We start from the raw sequence: 15,279 nt of genomic DNA on the forward strand, positions 1-15,279 counted from the left end.
CACACAAGACTCCTACCGCGCCTCGGGCGCCACCTAGTGGGCGGTATCGGGTAGTGCACAGGACCAGGCAGAGGCGCAGCTAGAGCGCCCAGTACGTAGGGGATGGGTGTTCCCGGGAATGTGATCAGGCTTCGTGTTTTGTTTTCAGGATACACTAGACATGGACAAAGTCAAGGATGAGTAATCAATTCGAGTTAGAAATATTTCAGGGTCTATAATAGTATATTTGTTCAGCCAGCTATGCCTGATGGGTGCGTTTTGTTAAAGGAATATGATACATAAAAGGTGATACATGAATATAACACATGATATGGATCATGGATTATTTACTGGTAGCAGTAAAATGACATTTACCCTGTGCATTTTTTCATTAGGATATAACAGGTCAATTCCATGTGTAATATCTTATTTTACATATTATAAACTTTACATCAATTTACAGTTTTTTGTGAAGAAGAGATGAGTGATGTGATGTCTTTATATAACTGTAATATATGGATTACACAGAATACTGGGTAATGTTATTCTACACGTATGGAGCAGTCTTACATGTGCTTTGGTTACAAAGGAAAGTGGTGGCCATTAATATGGATGGCAGATCATTATATATAAATTTTTATTTATATAGCGCATCATATTCCGCAGAGCTGTACAGATCATAATATACAAAATTACCAATATTAATGTAGATTTTATTGATTCAGGGATTTGGGTTTCTGAGTTTACAATGTAGTTCTTCCAGATCACCTGGATTAGGAAGAATAAAACAGTTGAACTTGGTGGCTGCTTCTTTTCAAAGTTGGCTGCCGTCAGCACACTTGTTTGTTCTCACGTATCTCAGTCAGACATACATCGGATTGTGCTTTTTTTGTTGATGTGAGTTTGCGCATTTATTGATTTTATTGCAATTTTTTAGGTGCATTTTAAAATACGTTTGGAAGCATATCACTTTTGTACTTTGATTTGCGCAAAAAGAAAAGAAAAAAAAAAAGTAAAAATTACATGTCCTCCAATTGATTTTAATATGCATGGAAGGGTTACTATGTGTGTACCCCATACCAACAAAGGGGCTGAACCCATTTGCTCACTACCACAATCTCAGAGCCCCTTACTTACTTGCATCCGATTCCAAAATAAAACATATCTGAGAGCCTTATGCTGCTTATCTGTAAAGAAGGGGAACTACTTGCTATTTGTTTTCCATTTTCCTTCTAAACTAAACTTATAAAACTATGCTGATGAGACCAAGGGGTTTTGGTGGACTTCTTTTCACTGGTCTAGCAGAGCAGGTCACCTCTCCCCCTGCACTTGCATGGGAGAGAGCATGGGAGGAGGAGACATGTTCTTCCTATTATAAAAACATGAAAAGACATCACTGAGGGACCCTGGAAACACCCACCAGAGCCTCTCAGGCTCAATAGCATAATTCTAAAAGTTGATTTTACAAAGAAGGAAGCCATGGATAACAAATCTAAAAAGATTACCACAGTCACAGTGCCTGGATTTTTGTGTACATGGACCTGGTTTATCCATGCTAGATTTAGATAGTATATTTTCTTTGATTTATAGACTAGATTCTGGGGAATCCATGATTATGCTGCAAGGAATCCCAGGAAACCCAGATGAGAGCACACTGATTTAATGGGGGGGATTTACTAAATGTGGCACAAGGATGACTGTCGGCATCGGATTCTCCAAAAAGTGAAGACCTGAGGTACCTTCCGGCTTCATTGTATGTATCAAGTACACTCACCCGAAGGCATAGTGAAGATCGATCAGTGGGCGATCCTAGGAGGGAGGCCAATGAATTACACCCCCGACGCGCGTTTCGCTGATGCTTCGTCAGGAGACTCGAGATATTTATAGATCACGGGGCTTTCTTGGGAGGGCGGCTTTTGTACTCTGTGGTTGCCCCTCATTCCATCTGGGCCACTTTTGTCCCCTTTGTATATTATATTGCATATGTTATGTATATATTTGTGTATTGACACCATAATAAAGGATGTATCATATTTTTTATAGCTTGTTGCTGCTTCCTTTCTTCTTTTTGGCTGTTGGATTGTTTAAGGGCTGCATAGTATCTCTTGCAGATAATAGAGGTATTTTCGAGTTTTGGTTGTGTAGCACAGATAAATCGCCCCACAGAGTCCTGTCATGTATTTTTGTTTGCTTGTTTTAAGCGACTGCTAGAGTGGAATAGTTTTCAGATAGATGGAAGTACTATGTCTGTTGGACATATTGATCTCTCAACTAAAAACAAAACTGATGAGGTGATGTCTTAAAAAAGTGGAATAGGTCATGGATTAGATGCACACACAACAAAAGCACAAATATGGCACAAAATCAACCAAACAAGAGTAGTACCTATTCTCAAAAGGTAACAGCACATAATATGCAGAAATTAGAAAATCCTCCACAGATATGTGAACGCCTCTTCCTCTCATTCTTATAAGGTCAAATGAATTCTTGTTCTATTACTAAGCAGAATTCTGTTGTATCTAGCAATCTGCTGCCCACCCCTGATGTACTGTAAACCTGCCCACACTTAAATGCCATCATATCACTCCATGAAATATATAGCGTGGCATTTGTACTGGATGAGTCACCAGTAATAAAAAGCATTAGCACAACACCTCAATGTCCATGGCCTCTTGGCACAACAATTCACACTGTAGATTCTTAAACTCTGTCTTCAGAGTTTAATGTTTTATTTAAAATCCAGCTTTTTTGGCAAATTTTATGCTTGCAATGTAAATGGGATGTTGGCAGATGTTACTTGTGATGATGAGTGCAGCTTCATTTATAGGTGTCCCTCATAGCTCTACAGCTAAATAAAACGTTCAAATAAAATGTCTGCCAAAGACACGACCAAGACAAGATAAATTAGCCCTGGTATACAGCTAGGATCTGAGTGTAAACCGTACCACACATTTTAGGCCAAGAAAAAAAAAACCTTAGAATGAAACTATAAATATTCCCAGACCACTAATGCAGTGGAAGATACTCCATCTGCATAAACTGACAGACTAAATCCAGCGTCATCAAGAACGTCTACTTAACAGCAAAAGGAATATTTTCCATTGTAGAACACAGTAGAGAAAATAAAGGCAGTTTAAACACACATTACAGATTATATTAGGGATTATATTATCAGAACTTCCCTCATATAATGAGATTATCAGAATTGCTCCTTAAGCTGCTTCCTTGTAGGTGCCACATGCAGAATGTAGTTTCTAGTTAGGTTTATGTTGTTTGAGTACACCAGAGCGATATGTCAAATTGTTTGTGATAGTCTGTCTGAAATACCTTGCACCACATTTATCAAGGGTTTCATACAATTTACCTTTCCTACTAGTACTACAAAATGGATGTGGCCTTGGAATAGGGAGTTTTGCAAGAAAAAGTCAATGCACCAAAGATGGATGCATCTTTTCAGCTACACACATATATATCATTATTCAGGAGACACTGAATGGAAATATGTAGAAGTTGTGTCTTTCTGGTGAGCAACGTATATACTCAGTGGAGGGATGGATGGAGGTCCCTGTGATCTAACTGTCCAGTGGCGTAACTAGGAGAGCCCTATATCAGATATCTGCATGGCCCCCCCCCTTTTAATATATACATATCTGTACACACATTTATACAATCCTACACATTTATACACTCATATATACATAAATTTATATACACACTCATAAAGTTCTACACTCATATACACACATTTATGCATTAAAATATACATTTATACACTCATACATACAGTATATACAAATTCATACATATAAACAGTATATATAAACATACAGTAGGTGTATTTATCATAAACCGGCTCTCGTGTGCCAACATACCTTCTTGTGCGCCCGCCAACCTTCTTGCGCTGCCGGATACATCATGAGGCTTAGGTTTCTTTAACCTCTAAAGTCTCTGCTATGTTCATAACCTGATCAAGGCTCTTTGATCTGCCATACTTAATTGACAATCAGGTCCAGTCTCGATCCAGCCACATACACATTACACATTATTACTGCTATATATATTTTATCAAGGTTCTGAAGATGCAATAGTCTAGTCTCTATTAAAAAAAAAAAGTCTTTCAAAAGTTAAAATAAAATTAACATGATTTCAGTTTCAGTCTGCCCAATAAATTCCTACATTAAAAACTTTATAAATGATGTTAACATGCTCACAAACCTGGCACTGTGGATATAAATGCAGTGACGCTGCGTGTGTGTTGTGGAGCATGACATCTTATGTGATTACTAACGCAGTACTAATAATCAAAGTAAAAGCTTTAAAATCCAATTTAGCTATATGGAGTCAGAACCCAAATGTCTTCACAGTATCTAGAAACAGAGAAGATGTGTCATAATGTAATAGACCTGGTATGTAAGGCATGGTATCAATCAGAGCCTAAATAAAGATCCCATAAATGAAGGGGAAACTTTATACCTCATATGGAGCTAGCACTGAACCATAATTACCTGTACACCCCAACACGTGTTTTGCAAGTAGCTTTCTCCTTGAAACATGTGTCGGGGTGTACAGCGTGTGCCTTTTTACTGGTACAAGTTTCCCCTTCATTTATGGGATCTTTATTTAGGCTCTGATTGATACCATGCCTTACATACCAGGTCTGACTCCTTCAATTGATTTATGACTTTGTGATCATTTGGCACTCTCTGTTTTTAAATTTCCATTGTTGCTTTTGTATTGCCGTCTATTTTCTTTAATAAAATCTATTTGTCTAGCACTCAGTGGATGTATAATTCTTTAGTGTTTTCAAACATTTTTGGTGGTATTATTTAAAAATAGCGGGGGGTTTCTGAAATTTATGCCCACACCCCTTGCTCTATACTTGTTTTGGACAGGTCATACAATAGTATACAGTAGTCATAGCTGGTGTATATGACACAGGTCATGCACTAGTATACAGCAGCCATAGCTGGTATATATGACAGGTTATACACTAGTATACAACAGTCATAGCTGGTATATATGACACAGGTCATACAGTAGTATACAGCAGCCATATTTGGTATATATGACACAGATCATACACTAGTATACAGCAGCCATAGCTGGTATATATGACAGGTTATACACTAGTATACAACAGTCATAGCTGGTATATATGACACAGGTCATACAGTAGTATACAGCAGCCATATCTGGTATATATGACACAGATCATACACTAGTATACAGCAGCCATAGCTGGTATATATGACAGGTTATACACTAGTATACAACAGTCATAGCTGGTATATATGACACAGGTCATACAGTAGTATACAGCAGCCATATCTGGTATATATGACACAGATCATACACTAGTATACAGCAATCATAGCTGGTATATATGACACAGGTCATGCACTAGTATACAGCAGCCATACCTGGTATATATGACAGGTTATACACTAGTACACAGTAGTCGTCCGTTCCACAGATTTTGCTGCTCTACCTGGGAACACATCTTTCTGTGAAGCCACCTGAAAAGTTCTGATGCCCTGAGTGGGTGGAGCTTTAGGAGGCATCACTCCAATCAGGGTGCACCCAAAGCCGTGATTGTATTCGTAGTAATGAATACAATCACATTCAGAATGAATTGGAGGCTGGCCGCTTGCACCCATTAGCTGTTGCTGGGTGACTGTCTCCAATAGAGAAATTTGAGTTTTTCTATCAGACCGTTGGATTATGAAATGGCCCTTGGAAGGCATTGTAATAGCTTCAGCCGGCTCAATTCTTCCACTGGGTGGGGCGAGCAATATCCATGGGCGCCACCCAGTGGAGGAAACGTGTGGAGGGGTGTCAGCATCTGCTGTGTGCTTGTTGGAAGGTGAACCTTCAGCCCAGAAGAGTTTTTCATCCAGGAAATCTCTGTACTTGGCCACATTCATCTTTCCTTCAATTGAAACCAATCATCCTGGACCTGCAGCTGAAAAACACCCCCATAGCATGATGCTGCTACCATGTTTCACTGCTGGGGTTGTGGAACTTTCTCCCTACTGCATCCCTGGGGCTTGGCCACAGTGATCTACTGGTTATTCTTTACCTCTCTCACCAAGGCTATTATCCCACAGTTGCTTGGTTCGGCTGGACAGCCAAGTTGAGGAAGAGTTGTGGTCATCCAAATCTTATTGCATTTTAGGCCAGATCTGTGCCTTGGGCAGTTCATTAGACCTCATAATGAGAAAAAAGTACATTAATGAGAAATTGATCTTACCAATTGGCCGCAATGAAGCAAAGACTGAAAAATGCAAATGGGTCTGAATACTTTCCGCATCCACTGTATATACTGGAGCAGGGTACTGGATACCTATATACTGGGGGGTGCAGTTTTCTGGCTAGCTATATACTTGGAGGGGGAGCTGCAGTGTGCTAGGGTACCTATGTACTGGCGGGGTGCAATGTGCTGGATATCTATATACTGGGAGGCAATGTGCTGGATACCTATATACTGGGGGGGGGGGTACTAGATACCTATATACTAGGGGCAGTGAGCTGGATACCTTCTACCCCCGGAAAAAGCTGAGTTTTCCTGGTGAAACACACATTGGGACGGTCAACCCACTGTAACATAGGGACAGTATAATCTAGGGATAGAGTGCTATTGTTATAACTATTCTTATGTTGAGTTCACGTGAACTCAGCTACACATGTATACGGAGGGTGGCAGCTGATCACTTCACTCTCGATCTGTGTATAGCACTGTCTCTTGAAGATAGGCACAGCTGCAGCAGAAGCCATTGCGGCAGTGCTGTGCAGGAGCGTGGCATGTTCTCGTGACATCCATGCTGCTGTATGTTTAAACAGCGCTAAGAAACACCAGTTACGGTACACAATTAGGTTTGTGTAAATATTGTGAGCAGTGTGGTTTGTCTTATTGACAACTACATTGTTGCATATCTAAGTATCAACAACAGCATGAGAATAAGATGGCTGCTCTATTTCCTTTCTCCTCGCTTATCTCATCCCTAGATTCTTTCCCCCTGACAATATACAGGGGAGAATTTGAACTCTTTTTAGGCATCTTATAACAATAAACAATAAAAATAGTTTTTCTTTGGGGACAGATAAAGCTTAGCCCTTTGACCAAACACGTAAATATACATGTGTACAGTGAAGACCCAATTTTCAGAATGAACGGTTCAGGGGTTTTTGCTCCCTTTTTCCCTCATGTATTTTCTATCTATATATTGGTGGTGCACACCTGTGAGTGTTCTTCATATCAGTATTACTGATATTCATAGCAGAATTGCTTACTCCCTAGTCAGGTGGTAGCACCTCTCCAATCACCTTCCAGCTTGTATTACAAGCATATCATTGGACAGTCACAAATCACAATGTTAACTGTTGCCTTTCCAGGCAGTTGCTACAGCCGCAATTACCTAGTTCTCCATTCCCTAGAGACTTACTAGAGAGATGGTCCCCCTAACAGCTCCTGACCTGTAGAAGGCGCTATTCGTAACTACCACCTTGCCCATGCATCGGTAGGGGTATTTTCTACGGACAACTAATTAGTGAAAATACAAACCAATGTGAAAACACCCATAGAAATCAATGCCTTTGATCCATGGAAATCACTGAACCATGGACGTGAAAAGCCAGCCACTGTGAAAGAGCCCTATATATGCTTCATTTTATAGCATTTTTGGGGAAGATTTTCTAAGCACCAACTTTTCCCATACAAAGTGTGATTCGTGTTTATCCAAATGTATCCAAAAGTGTTAGTTTTATGAATTAACTTCAGTCAAAATGAAATGCAAGTGATATTTTCCTACTGAAGAGGGCAAATCATGATAAATAGGTTATTGTTCTCCTTGAGTTTTCACACAAGTATTGCATGATAGTTATCACGTGAAATAATAAACACCGTAGGGCTGAATAATAAAAAGCAGATGTTCCATGAATCTACTCTAAATCTACAAAAGCAGCAATGGAATTTGGACAACTGACCCAAAGCTAATTGCAACATGCTTTATTTTTAGAGTGATATTACAAGAAGCAACGAATAGTGTGAGCAGGTTAATTTTACTGTAAATTGAGCATACTGTTATTAGGCTGCTGTGATTGTATTCAGTTAACAGGCTCGGACTGGCCCACAGGTGAACAGGTGGATTCACAGGTGGGCCCCCAGGCCCTTTATAAGTAGTGCTGGACAAGGTACCCTCTCTGTAATTTATACATACACTCACCGGCCACTTTATTAGGTACACCATGCTAGTAACGGGTTGGACCCCCTTTTGCCTTCAGAATTGCCTCAATTCTTTGTGGCATAGATTCAACAAGGTGCTGGAAGCATTCCTCAGAGATTTTGGTCCATATTGACATGATGGCATCACACAGTTGCCGCAGATTTGTCGGCTGCACATCCATGATGCGAATCTCCCGTTCCACCACATCCCAAAGATGCTCTATTGGATTGAGATCTGGTGACTGTGGAGGCCATTTGAGTACAGTGAACTCATTGTCATGTTCAAGAAACCAGTCTGAAATGATTCCAGCTTTATGACATGGCGCATTATCCTGCTGAAAGTAGCCATCAGATGTTGGGTACATTGTGGTCACAAAGGGATGGACATGGTCAGCAACAATACTGCTTTCATGTTGTTGACGCCAAATTCTGACCCTACCATCCGAATGTCGCAGCAGAAATCGAGACTCATCAGACCTGGCAACGTTTTTCCAATCTTCTACTGTCCAATTTCGAAGAGCTTGTGCAAATTGTAGCCTCAGTTTCCTGTTCTTAGCTAAAAGGAGTGGCACCCGGTGTGGTCTTCTGCTGCTGTAGCCCATCTGCCTCAAAGTTTGATGTACTGTGCATTCAGAGATGCTCTTCTGCCTACCTTGGTTGTAACGGGTGGCGATTTGAGTCACTGTTGCCTTTCTATCAGCTCGGACCAGTCTGCCCATTCTCCTCTGACCTCTGGCATCAACAAGGCATTTCCGCCCACAGAACTGCCGCTCACTGGATGTTTTTTCTTTTTCGGACCATTCTCTGTAAACCCTAGAGATGGTTGTGCGTGAAAATCCCAGTAGATCAGTAGTTTCTAAAATACTCAGACCAACAACCATGCCACGTTCAAAGGCACTCAAATCACCTTTCTTCCCCATACTGATGCTCGGTTTGAACTGCAGGAGATTGTCTTGACCATGTCTACATGCCTAAATGCACTGAGTTGCCGCCATGTGACTGGCTGATTAGAAATTAAGTGTTAACGAGCAGTTGGACAGGTGTACCTAATAAAGTGGCCGGTGAGTGTATATTTAGAGCATTTCAACTATCATGTATTTATATTATTTTATTAATAGATTATGTAACAAACTTATAGCTGTGGTGGGCCCAAGGCATCCCAGTCCAATACTGATTCAGTACAACATGTGGAAATCATGTGAATTATTTCTGTGGATTACTTCTTTTGAACTCTGATAAATGTGTTGCATATATATAAATATAGATATATATATATATATATATATATATATATATAAAACAGGTCATACACTAGTGTGCCCCTTTCAGCGCAGAATATTGTGTCAGGTATAGTGCACCGTGCGCCACAATTGTGACATGTGTGCCAGAAATGTGTCTCTGACAATTCCATACAATTCCATACATTCCCTTAAAAAATATTACATATGCTGCTGTGTCTTAAATAAGAAGCATTGTCCTACCTGAACAAATTGAAGGCTATTAGTATAGTGGAGTAAAAGCTGGTGACAATATTAGGCCTCACACCGTGCCTCCCCTTACCAAGATCTGGCCGCCATGCACACTCTGTTGCAATTTTGTGGCAACAACTTCTAGTCTTTCTGTCGAGAGGGGGGACCAGCGTTCACCCTCCCACTCTCCTGCACTTTGCAGTCAGGTTATGACCCCAGGGAACACAAATTCATGTGCATCACCCTCACCTACTTTTCTACCTGCACTCCCTGCAACCACCTTCTCTCTCACTGCACCTGGGTCATACACATATCGCTGATCGCCATTGAGGGTCCCAGAGTGGAAGGTGAACTTTTCCTACTACACAGTACACCACATTTATCACGGCTTCTCTGCTCTCTAAATCAGACCTCGAAGTGGTCCGACCCCTGCACACTGCCTATAGCTTGCAAGCTTTGGCGCAATTCTACGCCAGGTAATTCCACACTCTTCAATCCTAAGTTTAAAGGAAGATTTGGCTACTGTCCCCATGGGAACCCCATGAACGAGCAGTGAATTCTATACCAGTCCCTCTTTTTGAATACCTTATGCAGGCTTTAATACCGTATATACTCGAGTATAAGCTGACCCGAGTATAAGCCGAGACCCCTAACTTTACCACCAAAAACTGGGAAAACTTATTGACTCGAGTATAAGCCGAGGGTGGGAAATGCATTGGTTACAGACCCCCCCAGTATTTTGCCAACCAGCCCCCTATAGTATACAGCTGCCCCCTGTAGTATACAGCCAGCCCAGCTTGCCCCCAGCAGTATACAGCCAGCCCAGCTTGCCCCCAGCAGTATACAGCCAGCCCATCTTGCCCCCAGCAGTATACAGCCAGCCCAGCTTGCCCCCAGTAGTATACAGCCTGCCCCCAGTAGTATACAACCTGCCCCCAGTAGTATACAGCCTGCCCCCAGTAGTATAAAGCTTGCCCCCAGTAGTATACAGCCTTACCCCAGTAGTATACAGCCTGCCCCCAGTAGTATACAGTCTGCCCCCAGTAGTATACAGTCTGCCCCCAGTAGAATACAGCCTGCCCTATGTAGTATATAGCTTGCCCCCCAGTAGAATACAGCCCAGCCCAGCATTAAAAAAATAATAAACTTATATACTCACCCTCCGGTGTCCTGATGTGCAGCGCTGCTCCCCTGATGTCCACACGGCTCGTCTTCAGGCTTCCGCGCCAGTCTTCTTTCTTCTGCAGGGCACCGCCAATGTACTCCCCTGGCCGGCAGGCGCATAGTATGACGTGCTGCTGCTGACGTCATACTAGGCGCCGCCCCGGGGTAAAACATGGCGGCGCCCAGCAGAAGACAGGCGCGGAAGCCTGAAGACGAGCCGTGTGGACATCGGGGGAGCAGCGCTGCACATCGGGGCCACCAGAGGGTGAGTATATAAGTTTTTTTTTTTAAGTATTTTTTACTCTTTATACCTTAAGTATAAAGAGTACAAAATACTTAAAAAAAATAAACTTATATACTCACCCTCCGGTATATAAACTTATATATAAGCCGAGGGGACGCTTTTCAGCACATTTTTTGTGCTGAAAAACTCGGTATGTCTTGGACTGAGGAGAAGCTTCCATCTGTACACTCTGCCATGAAGCCCCAACTGGTGGAGGGCCACAGAAGACTTTGTTTAACTTTCCTCACTCCCTTCTGCATCTCAGAAGATCAAACTTTTTTTTCTTTTGCTCATTATTGTACACTCGGCACCCATTTAGTCAGAAGAAAAACTGAAATGTAGATATTTTTGCTAATTTATTAAAAAAGAAAAACTGAAATATCACATGGTCATAAGTAATCAGTCCCTTTTCTGACACTGATATTTAACTCACATGCTGTCCATTTCCTTCTGATCCTCTATCAGGTAGTTCTACACATTCATTTGAGTCCAACTGTGTTTAATTAAACTGATTAGACTTGATTAGGAATGGCACACACCTGTCTTTATAAGACCTCATAGCTCAAAGTACATATAAGAGTGCATAAGAATCATGTGGTCTAAGGAACTTCCCGACTATATCAGAGACAGAATTGTGGCAAGGCACGGATCTGGCCAAGGTTTCCAAAAGAATTTCTGCAGCACTAAGAGCACAGTGGCCTCAATCATCGTTAAATTGAAGTTTGGGATGACCACAACTCTTCCTCGACCTATCTATCTGAACTAAGAAATTGTGGGAGAAGAGCCTTGGTAAATTAGGAAAAGAGGAACCCCAAGATCACTGTGGATAAACTCCAGAGATGCAGTAGAGAGATGGGAGAAAGTTCCACAAAGCCAACAATCACTGCAGCCCTCCACCAGTCGGGGCTTTATGGCAGAGTGTGGCAAAGGAAGCCTCTGCTCAGTGCAAGACATATGAAAACCTGCATACAGTTTTCGAAAAAAAAAAACACATGAAGGATTCCCAGACGAAGACTGAACTTTTTGGTGTTAATTCTAAGAGGTATGTGTGGAGAAAACTAGGAACTGCTCATCACCTGCCAAATACAATCCCAACAGTGAAACATGGTGATAGCAGTATCATGCTATGGGGATGTTTTTCAGTTGCGAGACAGGACAATTGGTTGCAATTTACAGAAATATGAATGCGGCCAAGTACAGAGATATCCTGAATAAAAAGCTCTTCTTTGGTGCTTTGGATCACCGACTGGGCCAAAGGTTCTCCTTCCAACAAGACAATGACCATAAGCACACAGCTAAAATAACAAAGCAATGGCTTCAGAACAACTCTGTGACCTTTCTTGACTGGCCCAGCCAGAGTCCAGACCTAAACCCAACTGAGCATCTCTGGAGAGACTTGAAAATGACTTGACACCAACATTCACCATATAACCTGAGGGAACTGGAGAGGATCTGTAAGGAAGAATGGCAGAGGATCCCCAACTACAGGTGTGAAAAACTTGGTGCATCATTCCCAAGAAGACTCATAGCTATACTAGTTCAAAAGGTGCCTCTATGACTGATTTGGCATGTTAGGTCTGTCCTTAAGGGGGACAGGTCAGTATATTGGAGAGAAGCCAAATTCAGGAAGTTACGAGTTCGGAAGTGAATCAGAGACACAAGGTTGTTCTCAGGATAAAACTCAAACTTTAGTTAGACTCAAAGGGGCAGATTTACTTACCCGATCCAGCGGTGCGTTCTCTGTGGAGGATTCGAGTCTTCCGGCGACTAAGTAAGGTAGTGCGACCGATGTCCACCTGGTTTCGATGCTGCGCTGAAGCCCGTCAGAGTTCACTGGAGTTCACGATCCATTGCTGGGTGCAGTTAAGCGCGTGTCAAGCGACACTTTAAAAAAAAAATATGGAATTTTTTCTGAATCTGACGGGTTTTCTTATGGCCACGTCCCCCGATTTCCGTCGGATGAATGCCGGTGCCGATGTGCCACAATCCGATTGTGTGCGCCAAAAAAATGGGGCAATTCAGGGAAATTCGGCGCAAAATGATAATATTCGGGTAACCCAACGGAAAAATGTGATTCGGGCCCTTAGTAAATAACCCCCAAAGTGTCTTATATACCCAAAAATAAGGGCGGTTACTTGTTAAGCGGCCTTACAATCATTGGACAGTGTCCAAGCATTAGATAATGTCATAATTTCATAGTCATTAGCTACCATTAATAATTAGCAGGTCACAATGACACAAAACAACATGTTGCCTATTTGATTACAAGGTGATAATAATGAAGTCATATCAAAATTTGAAAAGTCCAGGTGCATGCTATCATTTATTCTCATTAACTTTCGATAAAAGTTCCACAATTATGAGTCTTTATGACCGATTAAAGTTTATTATGGTCATCTATACAGACCACTATTCATGGTCTCCAAGAAACACAATTATTCAGTACTTATTCAGTTTCTTAAAGAGAAATAACACTTAGGCTACATTCACACGACATTGTGCCTGCCGTACCGTAGCACGGCCGGCACACGTCGGTGCCCGTGCTGCTCACCCTCGACCCCATCCATAGTGATGTATGGCGCACAGCAGCGTATAACGGGGAAAGAAAGGACATGTCCCATCTTTCTCCTAGGTACGGAACGGTACGGCGCTGTGCACCTATTGCCGTTTGTGAGGGACGTATGAGGGACGGCTGTATATAAGTTTCCCCATACTGCCGTGTGAATGTAGCCTTAAAGAGGGGGATATAGAATCCATCCCTATCAGGCATGCTCTGTGTAGAGCTGCTGAATGTGTAGGCGCAATATCAATAAAAGAATTATTATTATTATTGTTATTATTACTCATCACTGAGCAAAGGGTCTGATTACTTATGACCATGTGACATTTCAGTTTTTCTTGTTTAAAAAATTAGCAAAAATATCTACATTTTTGTTTTTTTCTATGTCAAGAGGCAGTGTACATTTATGAGCAAAAACAGGTTTTCCGACAGGTAGCAATCATACCATTTAGTAGGGTGGTACGGCTCCTTTCCTTTTTATTTTATTTTAGTTGTATTACATGAGGCTCCCTCCTCTTATTTGTTTTCTTATTTTTCTCCTCCTTTGTAACATATGAAAGTTGGAGTGAAGTCATGTGGGCCAGCACAAAGATTCTCTCCCCCTGTGATAAAGGTCATCCCATAAGTAAGGCCGGTCTCAGGGCCAATGTAGTAAACTATAAACCTTCAAGAGAGAGCATTGAGGGATTGGTCTGGACTAGTACACAAAAGCTTGAAAGAGGTGGGTTCTGACTCAAAGGCGTTTTAAGGGGGCTCAACACCACCACCCTGAAAGACTCCATTGCAGGCATAATTTGAAACATCTGGGCCCCATTTAAAAATGTGTAAAAGGGGGCTCAACCTATCTTGAGCCTCTTAAGATACTTTTGTATTCTTATTTAGCTTCAAAGACCTTAAACCTGCCCTCATGGCGCAGAACTGGATGCAAATGCACACACTATAGCTACACTGCTACACAAGAGCAGGAACAATTTTGTCTCAGGACCTTTAAATGCCTCAGACATTTTGCAGTCAGTTTGAAGTTTTAAGAGAAGTTGTATATAATAGTGGATAACAATTTATTTGCCATTCTAAAAATAAATATCTAAAATAACATTGGATGTGCAAGTGAAAATTTGAGTGGATTTCAGAAACCATAAAAGGATTTATTTTGTGTCTCATTTTTTCTATTTGTCTGAACAGTTTCATAATGTCTACAGGTCTCTTCCAAGTTTTCCAGTGTTTAGCAAGATTCTGCTTCATGCTGCTGCATGGGTGATTTGTTAAAGTTCTCTTACATTGCAGATTAGATTTTTTTGGCTTATTTAGATAAAGCTGCTAGAGCATGAGGTCATTCACATGGCTGAGAAGAAAGTGTGAGATCATCAGTTTTATTTAGCCATTCAGTATAGTTAATCCACTGATGAAGACAACATGAATCCCCTCTTAATAAGATTTAACATGCACACCCTCACACGACTCTGAAGAGATTCACAACCTTACGCAGTATTTTATGGTGGGCATTCAGGGTCCCTAAAGCCCACACAATAGTATATTTACAGCGTGGGGTTCAGGATGCTGCCCGAGTGATTGAGCCACCAAATGTCAGGTTCCCGAATGTGTG

The sequence above is a fragment of the Engystomops pustulosus genome, chromosome 5 (assembly GCF_040894005.1).
Source record: "Engystomops pustulosus chromosome 5, aEngPut4.maternal, whole genome shotgun sequence".
NCBI lineage: Eukaryota > Metazoa > Chordata > Amphibia > Anura > Leptodactylidae > Engystomops > Engystomops pustulosus.